The following is an 18932-nucleotide window of genomic DNA, read 5'->3' as shown; positions in this document are numbered from 1 at the left end:
TTCCTACCCTCACCTATGGTCATGAGCTATGGGTAGTGACGGAAAGAACAAGATCGCAAATACAAGCGGCTGAAATGAATTTCCTCTGCAGGGTGTCTGGGCTTTCTCTTAAAGATAGGGTGAGAAGCTCAGTCATCTGGGATGGGCTTAGAGTACAGCTGCTGCTCCTCTGCATCGAGAGGAGTCAGATGAGGTGGTTCTGGCATCTGATCAGAATGCCTCCTGGACACCTCCCTAGTGAGGTGTTCCAGGCATGTCTAACCGGGAGGAGGCCCCAGGGAAGACCCAGGACACACTGGAGGGACTAGGTCTCTCGGCCGGCCTGGGAAAGCCTCAGGATTCCCCTGGAAGAGCTTGAAGAAGTGGCCAGGGAAAGGCTGGGCATCTCTGCTTAAGCTGCTGCCCCCGCGACCCGATCTCAGATAAGCAGAATAGAATGGATGGATAATAAATAAAAATGTTATATCTGCTTCTTTGACCAAAGTAAATAGACCAAAATTTTAAAAAACCCCAACCTTCAAAACACTTGACTAAGTGCACCAAAATGTTAAACCATACATACTTTTTCTAACTTGTTTAGATATACAGTATATTGGTGATAAACACTGTGTGATAATGTAGTGCTCATATATTTCTGTTTAGGATGTAATTACAGGTGCTTTAAAGCTCATAGTTAGGCAAAATCCACTCTACTTTTAATCACACTGGCATATATCCCCGTTCAATGGTTCTCTTCCCTGGCCGTACCAGCTTCATTCCAGAAAACTATACTGAGCCCTTTACCTAATTAAAACCTCATTAAATTGAATCATAACATAACATAACACTAACACAGTTTAAGAGTGATGTATTAAGTGGGTCCTGAAATTGTTGGCCTATACAAAAGTGGATAGGTCATTTTCTGTTTGAGTATCCTGCTAGAGTTGGGGTACCCCACTCCATTGATTTATAACACAGACCTCATGCAGTCTAAGCAAAGAGTAGAAAATTCTGTTTACATCAGATATTTTCAAGAATCATAATAGATTATGTTATTTATCCTATCATGTGGAAGCACTAAATTTATTCACTGATATTTTGAGTTCTTTTTTCAAAAATAAGTACTGCCTAAAATCAGTAATTTTCTAACCCACTTAGTCCTGAACAGGATCAGGGAATGCTGGAGCCTATCACTTCTAGCATAGGACGCAAGACAGGAACAAACCCTGGACATGGTGCCAGTCCATTGCAGTGTAAAAAGGAAGAGACTTGACACACGTAAAAAGGTTTGGGGCAGCCACCTGTATAAAATTCCTAGCTGCAAAGGTTTGTTTTTTTCATTCAACAGAGTAGTTTATTGTAGTGAGTCCAAGACAGAACTGATGAAGGTTGGAAAAGATGGCGGTTTTACAGTTTTTTACAATCGCTATGACAGTTTTTTCAAAACATTTAACAAGTTTCCTAAACTCTTAACGCACCAACACACCTAAAACACACAATTGGCAAAACGATTAATTTCATGCTCAAAATCACACATTGTAAACTAAACCCCAAAACTAATTTTCAAAATACAGTAATAAACTACCACAGTACACTATGTCAAGCAAAACACTGCAAACATGTTTTAAAATCAAATAATTATTCAAAACAGTAACACATGTTTTCTTCCAACAGGAACATTTAGTCAATCATAACACATTGACAAAAAAACACTATCATCAGCTGAAATTACAGAAACTGCATTATTTTATGTGTCAGGTCTGTCCTTATATTTGAAGCCTTTCTACATTTCTGCATTTTGTTTCTTTTGCTGCAGAAATTCAATACAAAAAAGTGAATGACCATCTCAGAGTAGCTTTATAAAATGTACAGTTTACTGTATGTAAAAAAAATACAGACACAGAACTGCTGCAGTACAGACTTTATTTGCAAAAGGACATTACTGCAAGATATACAAACAGAAAAAGCACCGGAATTATAATAAAAAAACAAAGTAATCTTCTATTCTGCCCGGTCTTCTGCATTTGGCCACATGTTCTCATCCACATCACACCTGATATCTTCTCTGGCAAGGCATCGTGGGAAGAATCTTTTGGCATGCCTTATCCACCCCTGGCAGTGTTCAGCTGTGATGTCTTGGCATGCAGCATCCATTGCATCCAGGAGGGACATTTGGTCATGTGGACAATGGTCAAAAACCTTCCATCTCCAGGCTGAGAAAAACTCCTCAATGGGGTTGAGGAAAGGGGAGTAAGGGGCAAGGAAATGGGACATCATCCTTGGACGGGCGTCAAACCAGGCTGTGACTGCACGGGAATGGTGGAATGACACTTTGTCCCATGTGATAACATATATTGGCAAGTGGTCTCCCACCTGTCCCCTTTCTACCTCTGGCACCAATCTTTCGTGCAGGTCTTCTAAAAACAGGAGAAGGCGGTCAGTGTTGTAGGGGCCAATCTGACATTTATGCAGGCATGCACCGTTGTTGGAGATTGCGGCGCACATGGTGATGTTGGCTTCTCTCTGGCCCGGCACAGTAACTGTGGCCCTTTGGCCTATTATGTTTCTCCCACGGCGACACCTTTTCGCCAAGTTGAAGCCAGCCTCGTCAACATGGATAATTTCATGTGGGACTTGATTGGCCTCCAACTCCATGACTCTCTGAAAGTAATTACACACAGTGTATGTATGTAAATGCTGTGCTGTACTGTATATCTACTGTATGTACTAATGCACGCCAGGTTTATAGAGTAGTTTACTGCAAAACACACCGTGTATAGTACAGTAATGACTGTATTGCATAACCTTACCTGAACGTATTGGTGACGGAGTTCTTTGATGCGCTCACTGTTCCTTTCAAAAGGAACTTTGTATAGTTGTTTCATTCGGACTCTGTGTTTAGCTAGAGTCCGAGAAATGAATGATATGCTGATTGCTGCAATGTTCCTAAAGACAAGGTTGTCCTCTACAACTCTCGAGTGAATGTCCTTCAGTTTTATTTCATTGTCAGCAATCACCATGTTGACAATAGCATGTTCCTGTTCTTCATTCAAGAGCTTTCCTCTGCCCCCTGATGGAGGTAGACATTGAATCCTTAAAAGGAACAAAATACAGTTACATATTAGAGACCGGAGGCATACAGTCACTCTAATACAATAAATGGTAAAATTATTTACACTTTGCTGTAGGAGAAGCAATATCCTACCTGTTGGTTTCTCTGAAAATATGGACAATGGATGCCACTGTGTCCCGTATGCATTTTGTATCAAAGCAACAAGAAACGTGTTAATTGTATAGCCTACAAAGACGGATGTTGTGCTAAGTGTTAAGAGTTTAGGAAACTTGTTAAATGTTTTGAAAAAACTGTCATAGCAATTGTAAAAAACTGTAAATGGTCAGACAGGAAGTGGTGTATGTTGACTGGAAGTGATGTAGGTTGACTGGAAGTGATGTTTCTCTGACATCAGCCTGGGAGCCGGGACCAGAAGTGATGTTCTTCTGGTCTCCGGAACCGGAAGTGACGTTCTTCTGGACGCCGGAACCAGAAGTGACTTTCTCCTGGCACCGGAACCGAAAATGACGTTCTTGATTCAGATAGGTTCAGGACCATTATATATTTATTACCTCTGGCTGAGGGTTCTAGGGGTCCCACCAGGTCGACCCCAATACGTTCAAAAGGGATATCTATTAAGGGTAAAGGAACTAGTGGAGCACGATCCCTCCTAGGAATTTGCCTCAATTGACTTTCCGGACAGGATGTGCAAAAGCAGCGAACCTCCTTGTTAATTCCAGGCCAAAAAAATCGGAGCTTAATTCTCTCAAGTGTTTTTTCGGGACCCAAATGGGCTCCTAGCAGATGGGTATATGCTAGTTCACAGACCTGTTGCCAGTAAGTCCGTGGTACTAACAACAGCGACCTTATCTGTCCCTCATGCTCTGCCAACCGATATAACAGATCATTATTAAGCACAAATGTTTATATGTCCTGACATATAAAGCAGTTGGCGGATCGATAATGTCGGACATCCCCATGAATACAGGTAATGCAGGTCTTATTCTTACACCATTGTCGCGGTAATATCAAAAGGCAAGCAGCAATGGAAATGTTACTGTCGGAATCAAATAAAGCAATTACTTTAATTCCATTGACTAGCACTTCTCCTGTATGTGAACAGGCCAGTAGATTAGCGAGAGCGTACCCTGCCTCCTCCCACATCATCCCGCAGACCCCTTTGCTGCTTCGCAAGGCCTGCCGGCGTGTCCTAGGGTCCACTCGAACATGCCTCACATTATAACCACGGGACTCGGTATTAGGGACGCAAGTATGCCCGGGTTCACACAAGTCCCGTTCTGAAACTCCCAAGCCGGTTTCTGCCCTGAGGTGATCTATTGTCTCAGCTAGCGCGACAATATTTGTATATCACCAGGCCAGCTGGGTGATTTTTCCAGGTAGGCTTTTGAGGAGTAGGGCATAGGCCACCTGCTCCGCTATTTGGTGGCTGGATTTTTTATGAGGTTGTAACCAACCAACCACCTTAGCCCATAAAGACACGGCCTGTTTCTTAGTTGCCTTAGCTGGATTAATTTTCCAGGCCATTATGTTTTCCACCTGCCAGCCTGGGTTTCTCCCACCTTTATTAAACTGCTTGCCCTTCGTGCGAGAAGTACGGGCAGTCCCCACACCCGGGAGACCATAATAAGCACTCAATGCGTTCCCTGACACACTTGGCTCTAGTCTGTGGGTCTTGGGGCTATTTTTCTTCGGACCTTTAACAGAATGATGGGTCGAAGCATATTCAAGCTTTCCCCAGCATGCCCCGACTGACGCCCACTCAGCAACTCGGGAGCGGTACTTACCCATCTGATGTTTCGTTAGATTATAAGCGTGTGCCGGGTACGCCACTGTAAAAAGGAAGAGACTCGACACACGTAAAAAAGGTTTGGGGCAGCCACCCATATAATATTCCTAGCTGCAAAGGTTTGTTTTTTTTTCATTCAACAGAGTAATTGATTGTAGAGAGTCCAAGACAGAACTGATAAAGGTTGGAAAGGTTGGAAAAGATGGCGGTTTTAACTGGTCAGACAGGAAGTGATGTATTTTTTTTGTTTGTTTTATTTTATTTTATTAATTTTATTGCAATCCATACGAATCAATCAAGTTTTTACAAAAAGAAAAATTGAGTTAAGGACAAATCGATCCCCACCCCTGAAGTGATGCATGTTAACTGGAAGTGATGTAGGTTAACCGGAAGTGATGTTTCTCTGACATCAGCCTCTGGCGTCTTCTGGGCACGGCACCTTCTATAACTGGAAGTGACGTCCTTGATTCAGATAGGTTTTCCCACGGCTGGTCTATAGAGATAGCAGGAGAAGGTTTAATGCACCCCGCCCTCCCCTGGCCTGGCATGGAATTACCTTTATTTGGTCCACACAATGTCCCCCTATTCGCACATGTGTGACAGCTGGTTGAACACACAAACACACCTCAACCATACCATGTTATGGCCAATTTAGTGTCCACCTAGCCTGTATGTCTTTGGTCTGAGGGAGGAAATTGAGGGCACCTACAGGAAACCCACACAGACATGGAAAAGCATCCACGCTGGGAGGACCCATGATATGAACCAGTATGCAAAATCAAACTTCCCAGCTGAACACTAATCCATTATTTTTGTAAGACAGCCTTTATTGTGTTGCTTTGAAGGTGATTCACACAGTTGAACAGACTGTTATTGCTTATACCTGTGTAGTATTTCAGATTTGACCTTGACTGCATCACATTTACTCCCATTCCATTCATAGACTGTATATATTTTGAATGTGTTTCATTACATTCATACATTCTTTGTTATGTTTCAAAAAACCAGCGCAGAATACAAACATTCATTTTCAGCAAAGGAGTATTCTGTTTTGCTAATAATGCTTAATATGTGTACAGTAACGCACTTCTGTTTAAACATTACATGTTATATCATTAGATTTGCCTCATGATTTAAAACATCATATATCAAGCCACAAATATAGCTATCCAAGGTGGATGCTTTGAAGCATTAGCTAAATAAATGTATTTTGGAATGAATGTATGGATCAGCTCATTCCATGATCACTGTAATCCAGCTACAGTTTTCAAGATAGCTAGTTTGAAACTTCCTTTGATTTTTACTTGTTACATCTACAACTGGCACTGCTTGTGTTGAGTTTCCTCTGAATACTGTACATTTTCTTCCCACACTCCAAAGACATACAGGTTAGATGATCTAATGACACTAAATTAGTACCATATGAGTAAATGTGGATGGCTGAGTGTTTGGTTCCCCCATGCAAAGTTGGTTCCTCCATACCAAGTACAACTGGAACAGGGACTGACTTCCCATACCCCTGGATAGGATAAACCCTTTAGAAAATGCAATAAGGGTTGGATGGAAAACTAGACATGTTCATTACATTCTGTTCTTTTATCAAAGCAATGTATAGTACTCTGCGGTGGGCTGGCACTCTACCCGGGGTTTGTTTCCTGCCTTGCGCCCAGTGTTGGCTGGGATTGGCTCCAGCGGACCCACGTGACCCTGTAGTTAGGCTATAGCGGGTTGGATAATGGATAGGTGGATGTATAGTGCTATATTAAAAAGTAATTAATACTGTTAAAATTTGTAGTTCACTCATTTGAATGTGTCACACTACAAGATAAAACAACTGCAGCTCACAGCTGATTTATCACGCCATCACTTTCTCATCAACTATTTATGCATTTTTATATCCAAACTAATTCCTTAATGAGGTAAAAACAGCAATGTAAAAATTATTTTGCTATAAATGAAAAAGGCATTTTTTAAATAATTGGTGTGATAATGGAAGGAATTATTAAGCGAAAGATTCAGCAACACATGGCAAGAACAGGGGCCTCATGTATAACGCCGTGCGCAGAACTCGCACTATAACATGGCGTAAGTACAAAAGGTGAAATGTGCTTACGCACAGAAAAATCCAGATGCAGGAATCTGTGCGTACTCCAACTTCCACGTTCTTCCGCTACATAAATCCCGATCAGAGTGAAAACTAACGCTCGTGCACGCGCTCGTAACGCCCCAACTCCTCTCAGAATTACGCCTGTTTGAATATGCAAATGAATATAAATCGCCCTTAAGCTCAGCCTTCTGTGAAAAGACAATGGGAAAAGCACGGGGGAAAATATAAGAATTTCAGCAAATACCAAGTGGAGGCAAAGGAAAAACATACTACTGTTCAAATAAAACAAAAGGAAGTTGATCGAGTGACATAGCGTGTTGGAGAAACTTGAAAGCTCACGTTCACAAAATCGCACAGTGCCGGAAATAAAAAAGAAGTCACATATCAAAGTCACCATGAAAAGGCAAGTTGTAGCCCACTGTCTGAGTGTCATATGAAAGCTTATTAGGGTACAGAGAAAAAAAGGCACACAGTGGGGAAAAAGAATGAAATGTCAACTTCAATCTCGACATTTCCACTTTAATCACGTAGTTTATTTTGTCATTAAAGTAAAACATCATAAACTTCATCTTAAAATCGTTAACTTAACCAGTTTCTCAAATCACATTGTAATTAAAGTAGCACGTTAAATGCTTTGTTTTGTATTTGATCTTCTATGTGCTCTGTGTGTGAATCACTACGTGCTTCTTAAACCGGCTCTCTTCCTCCAACTGGACACAGAATCCATTACATTCTTGATATTACAGCTCTCTGAATAACTAAAATACTGAGATGTATACGTGATATCATTTTCATGATGATAGGAGTTAAAGCACGTTATTAAACATGGGTTTCACGGCGCAGTGATTGTGTGCGACCTTCAATGAAATAATTTATTGCAGCAGTACTCAGGGGCGGCTCTAGGCTTGTGGTGGCACTGGGCAGAGGAAGAATCAATGTCAATAAGGTATCTTATGCACGGTGGATGGCCACGTCCGTTGCGGACACTGCATAGCCGCCTCGTGCTCATGACACAAGCATTTAACTTTTGCCGAAATTTGTCGCTGCACTTTTAGCTGTGTTGTTATTTTCTCTTTCTGTTTTATATTCAATATATATTGGCGTAGTCGCCACTGCAGTCCTTGCTTTACTTTCTCCAAGTAACTGATCACCACACAATCAGCTCTGTAATAGACGTTAAGCCATCTGTAAGCTTTGAGTGCTGATTCTTCAAAATGTTTAAGGAACATTGAAATATCTTCATAGTGCATGTTTAATTATTCTATCCTTTACGCCAGTCCCAGTGAAGAATATAGATTATTTAAATGAAGTTAAAGTTTTATCTGTAAAAAATATAATAAACATATTTTGCTGCATTTCATCTTAAAAATGATATCATCATCATATGTAAATACACGATTTTATAAAGTGGCTCAGGTTGTGCGATATTATAACTGTAGTGCAAGTTTACAGTGGAGTGATTGTACTTATAAATACAAACAGTTCTACAAGGAGCAATTGATTAAGTGCGTTTAAAGTTCTTGGGATGAAACTGTTTCTGAACCGCGAGGTCCGTACAGAAAAGGCTTTGAAACATTTTGCCATGGCTGAGACAGCGTGTGCTTGAGTCTGTATCCTGATAATTCTCATTCCAATCAGCTGCTGCTGTGATTCACACTCAGATACAAATATATTAATACTCCGAGTGGTGCAGTGAGAGTAATATGGAAAAAGATGATCCGCTGTGGCAACTCCTAACGGGAGCAGCTGAAAGATGAAGAAGAAGAAGAAGGTGCAATGAGAGTAACAATGCTAAAGCAGTTATGATATTTGGAATACTATGGCTATTCCCTGGACCATTATATTGTCACAAGTTAATTACAATCAGATGCATTACACTAATAAACAATATGTGGTTAGTTTCAGTGTATTTATAAAGCCGCGTCAGGAAAATAAGGTGTAACCACACAGGAACATTAGCATTGCTTTGATGCTGGGTGCCACAAGTCTGCAAAACCGAGAGGAGAACTTGCGTATGACAAGGTATGAGGTACCGTGGAAAAGTGCGTGGCTTTACACCAAGTGTAGGTTTTATACATCACGATTTCAACGTGGAAAAGTTTTTACGCAGCATTTCTGTGCGTACACACCATTTATACATGAGGTCCCAGGTGTTTTACTGGATAGTCTACATAGGTTAAGAAGGGGGAGGTCATGTTTTTCTAACATGCTGGAATTCGATGAGGAAGCAACAAAAGAATATGATCAAAGTAGACCATTTGGATGGGAATATAAATAACAAGCTAGTTAAATTTGCAGATGATACCAAGCCAAGTGGACTGGTAGATAATTAAGAATCTGTTGAATAATTACAGACAGATTTGTGGCAGATGAAATTTAAAGTAAGTAAATGTAAAGTATTGCAGTAAAAATGTTAGGTTCAAATACACAATGAAAGGTCTGAGAATAGAAAGAACACCTTATGGGAAGGATTTAGGAGTCATAATGGACTCAACACTATCAACTGTCAGACAGTGTTCAGAAGCCATTAAAAAGGCAATCAGAATGTTAGTTGATGTAGCATGTTGCGCAGAGTACAAGTTCAAGGAGGTTATATTCAAGCTTTATAACATACTGGTGAGGGCTCATCTAGAGTATTGTGTGCAGTTTTGGTCTCCAGGCTACAAAAAGGACATAGCAGCAAAGGAAAAAGTCCAAGAGAAGAGCGACTAGGGTGATTCCAGGGCTGCAGGGCATGAAGTATAAGGAAAGATTAAAAGAGCTTTTCAGTTTTAGGCAAAAGAAGAATACCAGGAGACATGGCTGAAGCATTTAAAGTTATGAAGGGAGCACTCATGTCTCTTGCCATGAAGTGTTTCGATGGGATTATTAAAGACTCTATGTGCACTTTTCTTCCAAGGGACTTTGATCAACTCCAGTTTGCATACTGTACAAACAGGTCTACAGATGACCTCCATCTTGCAAATTCAGCACCTTTTTGTCCCATATAGACAGCAACAGGGAGTATTATGTAAGATTGTTGTTTATAGAGTACTTCTTGCTTTCAATACCATTGTCCCCCTCTTATTGTCCACAAAGCTTAAAGACTTGGGACTGAACACCCCCCTTCTCTGACTGGGTGCTGGATTTTCTAACAGGCAGTCCTCAGCTGGTGAGAGTAGGCAACTGCTTCTCCAACACTAAAATTTCAACACATTAGTTCCACAGTGTTGTGTACTGAGTCCTCAGCTATACTCCCTTTACACACATGATTGTGTGGCCAAGCAGAGATCCAACACCAGTATTAAGTTTGCTCATGACACAGAGGTCTTAGGCCTCATTTCCAACAACAATGAGAAGGCCTATCTGGACAAGGTAAAGAACCTGGCAGTATGGTACCATGATCATAACCTCTCAGTGAATGTCAGCAAGACCAAGGAGCTAGTGGTGGATTTCATTCAGAAACAGCAGCAGATCTACATAGCATAAAAGGAGATTCTGATGAGCAGCTTCAAGTACCTGGGTGTGTACATCACCGAGGACCTGACATGGACCCAGCACAACAAACAAACTCAGGTGAGGAAGGTAAGGCAGCATCTTTATCCCCTGAGGTGGCTGAGGAAATTCAAGGTTTCTCCAATAACATTGAAAACTTTTTACACCAACATAATAGAAAGAATCCTAACACAGCTGCGTGTCATGGTTTGGAAGCTGCTCAATTTTAGATTGCAAAGCCCTGAAGAGACTGGTGCATTCAGCAGAGCACATCTTAAGGTCAGCAGTGCCCTCTCAGCAGGACATCTATGAAAAGCACTGTAGATTAGATATTAACTGAACTATGGACTCTACTCACCACAGCAACACTCTATTCAGCCTGTTCAACTGAAGTAAGTGGCTGAGCACCCTAATGGCAAAGACCAAGAGACTGAAAAGGAGCTGTTCCCCTCAGGCAATCAGAATCCAGAACTCTGAAATGCTAAACATTTGAACCTAAAACTAATTTTAACTTATTGCACAGCCACTTTACACTTTTTACTGTTTTTAGTGTTTTAGATTTCAGATTTTTATTTAATTTTAAGCTTTTTCATTTCACTGCATATTATACCTGTATAACTGTATGTGTGACGAATAAAACTCTTGAATCTTGAATTAGTCCAGTGGATCAAGACTGTTATTTTAAAATGAGTTCATCAAGAACACGGAGATACAGTTGAAAATTTGTTAAAGGTAAATTTCGCACAAACATTAGGAAGTTTTTCTTCATACAGTGAACCACAGACACATAAAATAACTTACCAATTATTGTGGTAGAAAGTAGGAGTTTATGGATTTTCAATACCAGAATTGATGTTATTTTTGAAATAATTAATGCTAGAATCTCAAAACCTACAAAAAAAGTCGTAATGCCGGGCCACCTTAAATTCCTTCGCATCTCTCAATCACCGTCTTTATTTTGCAAATGTGTCAATCAGCTCAGGCAGCACACAGCCTGCTATCCCACCCCCCACCGACACAGCTGAAGTATTCCCAGCTCAAGTCTCTTTATCTGGAAGTGAGGTGCCTATAGTTGTACAGCGTAAATAATATATTGTTATTTCATGTGTATTCTGTGTCTACAATGATCTGGAAAAATGTAGGATGAGAGGAAATGTGAGGCAAGAAATGTTGAACACATAACTTAAACAGAATTTTTTTTCATGTTACAATAATGACAAAATTAAGACATGAATTGTATAATGTGTGAAGACTGAAGTCCAAATATCAAATAAATGCTTTCACAAAAGGTATAACAAAACAAGTGTGTCTTTATTCAAAAATATAACCGAAGAAAAAGAAATTATTCAATTTACATGTTGCTGCCCAAATATTAATTGCATGGCTGGTACAGAGGTAAGAATGGCTGCTTCTAAATCAAGAGGTTGCAGGTCCAATCCTGGGTCTTCCCTGCATTTTCCGCTTTGAGTAGCGAGCTTTTGTTATTATTACTATTAGATTATAAAAGCATATATTTGCTTTGAGTCTGTAACAGTTTTGCTACTTGTAAAATATATCGCTGAAGGGATATAAGCAGACACAGAAAAGCTGGGGAATCTCACTTGTTGTCAATTGAATTTTTTTTTTATTCAGTTTCATACTTGATTAAAAGCACACTTGTTTCATTATACCTTTCTAAATTTGTTTATTTTATGTTCCAATAGCCACTAGAATGGTATCTAATCTGTCTCTGCTTGTCTCATGCACGCTCACATACATCCATGCATGAAAACACAATTATTTAAAATGCTGTGTCATTTGAATATGAGTTGTCATTTGAACATGTTTTTTTGTTTCTGTCTTTCCCAACCTCTGCATTATGGTGCATGGTACTGGGAATGCAGACAGACTTCATCTTTTTGGGCACATTACACCATCAGCATGGCACTGCCAGATCTAAACACTAGCGTGGACAATTGCACTCCACAACAAAGGTTTTGCTTCTTGAACGGTTTTAAGTATTTCTTATAGATTTTTGGGTGCTGATCACGAATATCGTACCATTTTAGAGAGTTTTTCTTATATTTGTATCCAAACATTTTCACTCCCCTGAGTGACTTATCAACAACAGTTTGTGCAGCCTGGGCATGTCCAGGCATGGTATCAGGCCAGGCTGGAAGCTGTTCTGTGGAAGTTGACATCCTGGGCATGCCTGGGCCGGTCTGAACGACCTTGACACTGTCTTAGCATGCTATAAAGGTGGCTTGTATACATCGATCCTGCTCATTTGGTTTATATAGATAGTCAGTGTGTATGTATAGTATCAGTATAGTAAAGTATAGTATCTGTAGCAATATAACAGTAAGTAAGCTTGATGCTACAGATGTTTTGGTGTCGGGCTAAATGTCTCGTCAATGTCTTAAGAGACGCAATACATTTTGCTATATTTGTGGCGAATATACACTTACGCCTAAGAGACGTTGGATGACTGCTCTTGTGAAGAAAGCCTATCTATATTATTCCAATATTCTAAAGTCCAAACTTTCATTTATTTTATACTAGCAAAACACCCGCGCTTCGCAGCGGAGAAGTAGTGTGTTAAAGAAGTAATGAAAAAGAAAAGGAAACATTTTGAAAATAACATAACATGATTGTCAATGTAATTGTTTTGTCACTGTTGTGAGTGATGAGTGTTGCTGTCATATATATATATATATATATATATATATATATATATATATACACACACACACACATATATACATACATATATATACATATATACACATACATCCACATATATATATACATATATACATATATATACATATCTACATATAAACACATACATATACATACACACACATATATACACACATATATAAACATATATATACATATACATACTGTCACGCACGCGCGCATGGGAGGCAGCTAAAGGGCTCGAGTGAAGGCAGTTCTGAGGCATGCCGGGATATGGCAGAGTGCACTAACTCTTTTTCTCACTTCCCTGTAGACCACCTGGCTCTCTTGACATCACTTCTGGGACCGAACCAATAGAAACAGACCTTACCAGCTCCAGCCCCCCTGATGTCACATCCAGGCCTGATCCAATGAATAATGAACACGTGCCCGATCCTTATGACCTCACTTCCTGTCTTCCCCTTTAAAAGCCTACCCTTTTCCCTTCTCCCGTAGTCTGGTTTTAGACTCCGTTGTATGCACTTCAGTGCCAGTGCTTTGAAAACGACTTTTGCAGCCAGGATACCAAATTATATGGGTGGCTGCTCCAAACCTTTATCTGTCTTTGTCTCATTTTATTACAATACATATCTACATATACACACACACACACACACACACACATATATATATATATATATATATATATACTATTTGGGGTGCAAGCAACTGTTGCTGGGGGTGCCAGAATCCATCATGGAAGAAAAATGAAAAACATTATTTGTACAAAATCTTAATTTATTTATCCATTTCTAAATAATTAAATGGACAGGCTATTTCGGATCAGTGCAATACGCTGTTTGTTAAAACGGATGACTCCCGCTCTTACATGCAAGTCTGCGTGGATATTATGAACTATCGTATCTGTTCAAGTTCTATTTAAATTTTAAATAGAAGGAATTTTTATTTAGTCGACAGAAATATCTTTGGTAGGAATGTAAGTTAAATGTAGGCATCATTGCATAAATTTTTCTTCACCATAGAAATGTAAAGAGTAAATTCGCCTTACATTCCAACCAAAGATGTCTGTGTCGACTAAATAGAACTTGAAAAGATATATTTTTTCGAATGTGATCGCGCAATTCAGATCGAGTTGACGCGCACCGACTCATCAAGCCCGTGTGCTATTGTGATTTCGCCTGCGTGCCTCAATAAGTCACCCTCCCCTCACTCTTACTTTTTTACCGTTCATCTAATGATTACACTGAGTATGGCTTTACCAAAACAATCATTGATGGCATTATTCATAAAGATTCAATTGGTGATCTGTCTTATATATATATATACCCGCGCTTCGCAGTGGTGAAGTAGTGTGTTAAAGAAGTTATGAAAAAGAAAAGGGAACATTTTAAAAATAACGTAACATGATTATCAATATACAGTAATTGTTTTGTGAGTGTTAAGAGTGTTGCTGTCATCAAGGATTTGATTATCATTATTTCTTTCAATCAGGCTCGTATTTGTAGGATGTGTTGTGTTCAAGTTACATTCCGTGTTTGTCAATCGTTGTAAAGATAACAGGTTTTATTCATCGATTCGTTTCTTACTGCATCAATAAACAGCTCGTCTTCCTCTTTATCTGAGACGTGACACACTGCATGCACGTTTTTATTTTTACACTGTCTTCCTTTAGCGGGACATTGACTTTTTCCACCGTGTGCTTTGTTTCCGCAGTAGTTGCACTTATGAATATGCTTGTATGTGTCACATGCTTCATATTTCTTTGCTGCCTTCTCAATTGTGTAATTCGGTTTTTGTTCAGTACTCTTTGGAACTGTTGCTTTTTGTCTGTGCACTGCATCAGTTCACGTGAGCCGCTCGGTGTACATGCATCAAAGGTTCCCAGCTGTGCTGGTGCCATCTCGTGCGATGTCCACGGCTGTATTTAATGCTAGCTAAGACCCGCACTTAAAAGTTTCTCTCGCAGTTTCGCTGAGTTTGTGCCAAACACCACCCTGACCATCTCATCTTCGTCTGCATAAGCACAGTCCTTCACCCGTGAATATTTAGCGGCAGTGTTTCTATTGGATTGCCGCTGACGGACGGCCTTATATGGGCAGGCACTAAATTACGCCTCCCACGGCCATCGAGCAGAAGTCTATTATAGTATATGGACGAAAAAATAGGTTCCAGTTATGACCATTACGCATAGAATTTCGAAATGAAACCTGCCCAACTTTTGTAAGTAAGCTGTAAGGAATGAGCCTGCCAAATTTCAGCCTTCCACCTACACGGGAAGTTGGAGAATTCGTGATGAGTGAGTGAGCCAGTCAGTGAGTGAGTGAGTCAGTCATTGAGGGCTTTGCCTTTTATTAGTATAGATTGTGTGATATGGTATCTTATTAACCATTAGATTATTTTTGTAATGCTGAAATGCAAGTCATATATTTGTCCATCTCTTTTGCTCTTTCACGCATAAGTGGATTAAACAGCAATTACTTATAGTGCTGAATGTTTTTCTATAACACTACATAACTTAAACAAAAATGATACTTATATATTTTTCAGACTTAATTACAGCATTAACCCACTGCACTTTAGGCTGATTGGGTAAGTTTAAGATTAGTCATCCCTCATGTTAAATATCATTTAGAGGGGTTATTCACAATTCCTAAAACATGCTGTCCACTACCTTCAAAATATCTATTTATGTTTGCCATAGTTGTAGGACAAATAAATGTTTTCAGCACTGTCCCATCCACATAAGAGGCTCTAGGACAATCTCCTCTCAAACAGCTGCCAATTCAAATCAACCATTGACAGATTACAGTCTGCAGGTAACAGTAGCTCTCTTGCACATAATTACTACAAACTTAGACTTCCCCCCTCATTGGTTCATCACTGCTCATTACAGCTTCCAGGGCAGATTGAAATAACATATTACTCCACTCTCTAAGAACACCATGAAGAGACAGGCAGATGGATGCAATCACCAATATTTGAAAAACAACGTTTAACAAGTAAGAAAACTAAGATCCTTTTTGCAATACCTTGATAATGGTTGCTTATTTTCCTCAAGGTAAATTAAATTCTATGTAAAAGAAAAAAAGAATCTTTATGAAACTGTGTGTGACCTTTTTATGCCCAGTCAGCAGTACTTAATTCAATCAGTGTTGATGTAGGTGCAATCTATCAGTGTTGCAGCATCAGTAATTAAAGAGACAGGAACAATACAAGTCACAAAGTAAATCAAGCAGGAATAAAATAAAAAGAAGACAAACTGTTATTTTGCAAGTGAAAAAGAAAGCATCTGGTCTATGTGTTATCAGAACTTAGAAAACACGAATAGAATATGAAATAACATACTAAAAAGACATTAACTGTGACATGGAGTAGAAGGCAAAGCGTTTATTGTGTAAGACCACTTAAATAATGTAAACATGGTGTGGTCTATGGCCAGCTTGTCAGCTCAGCCAATACTCCCAGGCCACCAGATGGAGCTCTCCCTGCATCATGGAGGTCCCCCGGATACCAGCAGGGAATCATGTATTATGGAGTTTTCACATACAAACCTGCTGGATACCCCAGGGGCCAACAGAGGATGCTGCAGGGAGGCCCAGAGAGTCACATGTGCCTTATAAGCCAGAAGTGCGTTATAGGCAAAGCGACAGCGGAAGTGATGTGCTTCCGGGGTGAAGAAGAAGGAATCACATGGACTGGGGATTGGGAACACCTCTGGGTCAGAGAATATAAAAGGACTCTGGGAACTCCAGACGAGGAGGTGAGCTGGGTGGAAGGGTGGCAACGCGTCTGGGAGTGGAAGATTGGTTCATTGAGAATTATTGTATTGATTAATGAGTATTGTGTAGAGGAGGGTGCTTTGTTGTTAATAAATAAAGTCAATTATTGGACTTTTATCTGGTGTCTAGCGTCTTGGACAAGGGTTCAAGGGAGCGATAGCGCCCCCTATCTGTCACAATGGGTTAACTGCAAGACATTTTCAGCACTGTCCCTTCATTTTGCTTAAGGCTTACATGAACCCTAACTTGAAGCATTCCAGATGATTCTGAATCATTTTATTCCAATGTCTTTATTTGCAACTTGATTAATAAAAATATTTCAAAGAGCAAGTGAAAGCCATAATAATTTTTATTCATAAGCTCACAACTCTTGACAATGCATAGCCAAAACATATTAAGGTCTTGACTAGTATTTGCTGACTTTTAAAAAGCCAGCTTTTGATCAAAAGCTAAGACTACAACCTGGGCTGACTTTAAATCTTTATACAATTGATCTGGGATAAAGAAATTCTTGTCATATCATTGTTGAAGCTACTTAACCCAGACCAGGGTTGCTTGGGGCTGGACCCTATCATAAAATGGAAGGCAGGAACAAAACCTGGACAGGGAACCATGTCCTATAGGACAAACACACACACATACACCAGGGCCAATTTAGCATTGCAAATTCACCTAACCTGCATGTTTTTGAACAGTGAAAGAAAAACCAGATAGACACAGGGAGGACCTGGGACCCGAACCCCGAACCATGGTCTCCTTACTGCAAGGCAGCAGTGTAACTGTACCACCAAAGGAATTCTTGATTTTCATTTACAGGAATGAGGTCTTTGTAGGAATATTAACATTATGTCATGAAAATAAATACTGGCTAAGGGAAATCTATCCATCCATTTCCTAACCCGCTCAATCCAAATACAGGGTCACGCTGGAGCCAATCCCAGGAACCAATCCTGGGCAGCGTGCCAACCTACCACAGGACACACACAAACACACCAGGGCCAATTTAGAATCGCCGATCCACCTAACCTGCATGTCTTTGGATTGTGGGAGGAAACCGGAGCACCCGGAGGAAACCCACGTAGACATGGGGAGAACATGCAAACTCCACGCAGGGAGGACCCAGGAAGCAAACCCAGGTCTCCTAACTGCGAGGCAGCAGCGCTACCACTGCGCCACCGTGCCGCCCAAGTGAAATCTACCTTTACAGTATTTTAAATTCATGATAGAGGTATTTAAACTAACCCAGCCACAGGGGATGCACAAACCAGTGTTTTTCTTTGTGCCGGTCCAAAGCCTGGATAAATGGGGAGGGTTACATCAGGAAGGGCATCTGGTGTAAAATTTTGCCAAATCAATATGCAGAAGATGATTGCTGTGGTGACCCCTAATGGGAGCGGCCAAAAGAAGAAGAAGAAGATAGAAGTATTTAAACTGAAGAAATATTATAAATTCAAAGAGGATACTTTTAATTTTACTTTATTAAGCACACAATTCAAATGACATACAGATTAGTCAACTCTTCAAACTTTAAGAAGCCAGCTCTCTGCTGCCAAACACTGTTCAAATACCCTGTGTAAGAAGTTTAAATATCTAACGTCTTTACCAGTCATGCGTACCTCCAAACCAATGGTCTGATGGAATGACAAGCAGATCTGTGAAAAAACTGACAGACAGGAGCAACTTCTTCTATGAGGAGCACACATGCATAGTGCTGCAAGGAAGAAAATACATTTGCTATTTTAAATAAATTTTTAATTCATTCAAATTTAATTTGTTTCTTTTTCCCTTCTAATTCTATGTGCATGCCATCTTTGTTACTCTGAATGAGCCATTCCTCACATGGTTAAATTAGACTGTGATTAGATTTATTAGGCCATGCTCAAATTTAATAAGTAATTTTATAAATGTTGCCTAAGACCAAGGATGATTTAATTTTTTAAAAATAGTTTTAGACATACCCTCCAATTTATTTTTCTGCAGTAAATTCACATTTACATTTATATTGCATTTATTTGCTTAGCAGATACTTTTATCCAAAGCAGCTTACAACAG

The sequence above is a fragment of the Polypterus senegalus genome, chromosome 8, assembly GCF_016835505.1.
Source record: "Polypterus senegalus isolate Bchr_013 chromosome 8, ASM1683550v1, whole genome shotgun sequence".
NCBI classification, from domain to species: Eukaryota; Metazoa; Chordata; class Cladistia; order Polypteriformes; family Polypteridae; genus Polypterus; species Polypterus senegalus.
Note: the sequence above shows the minus strand (reverse complement) of the source record.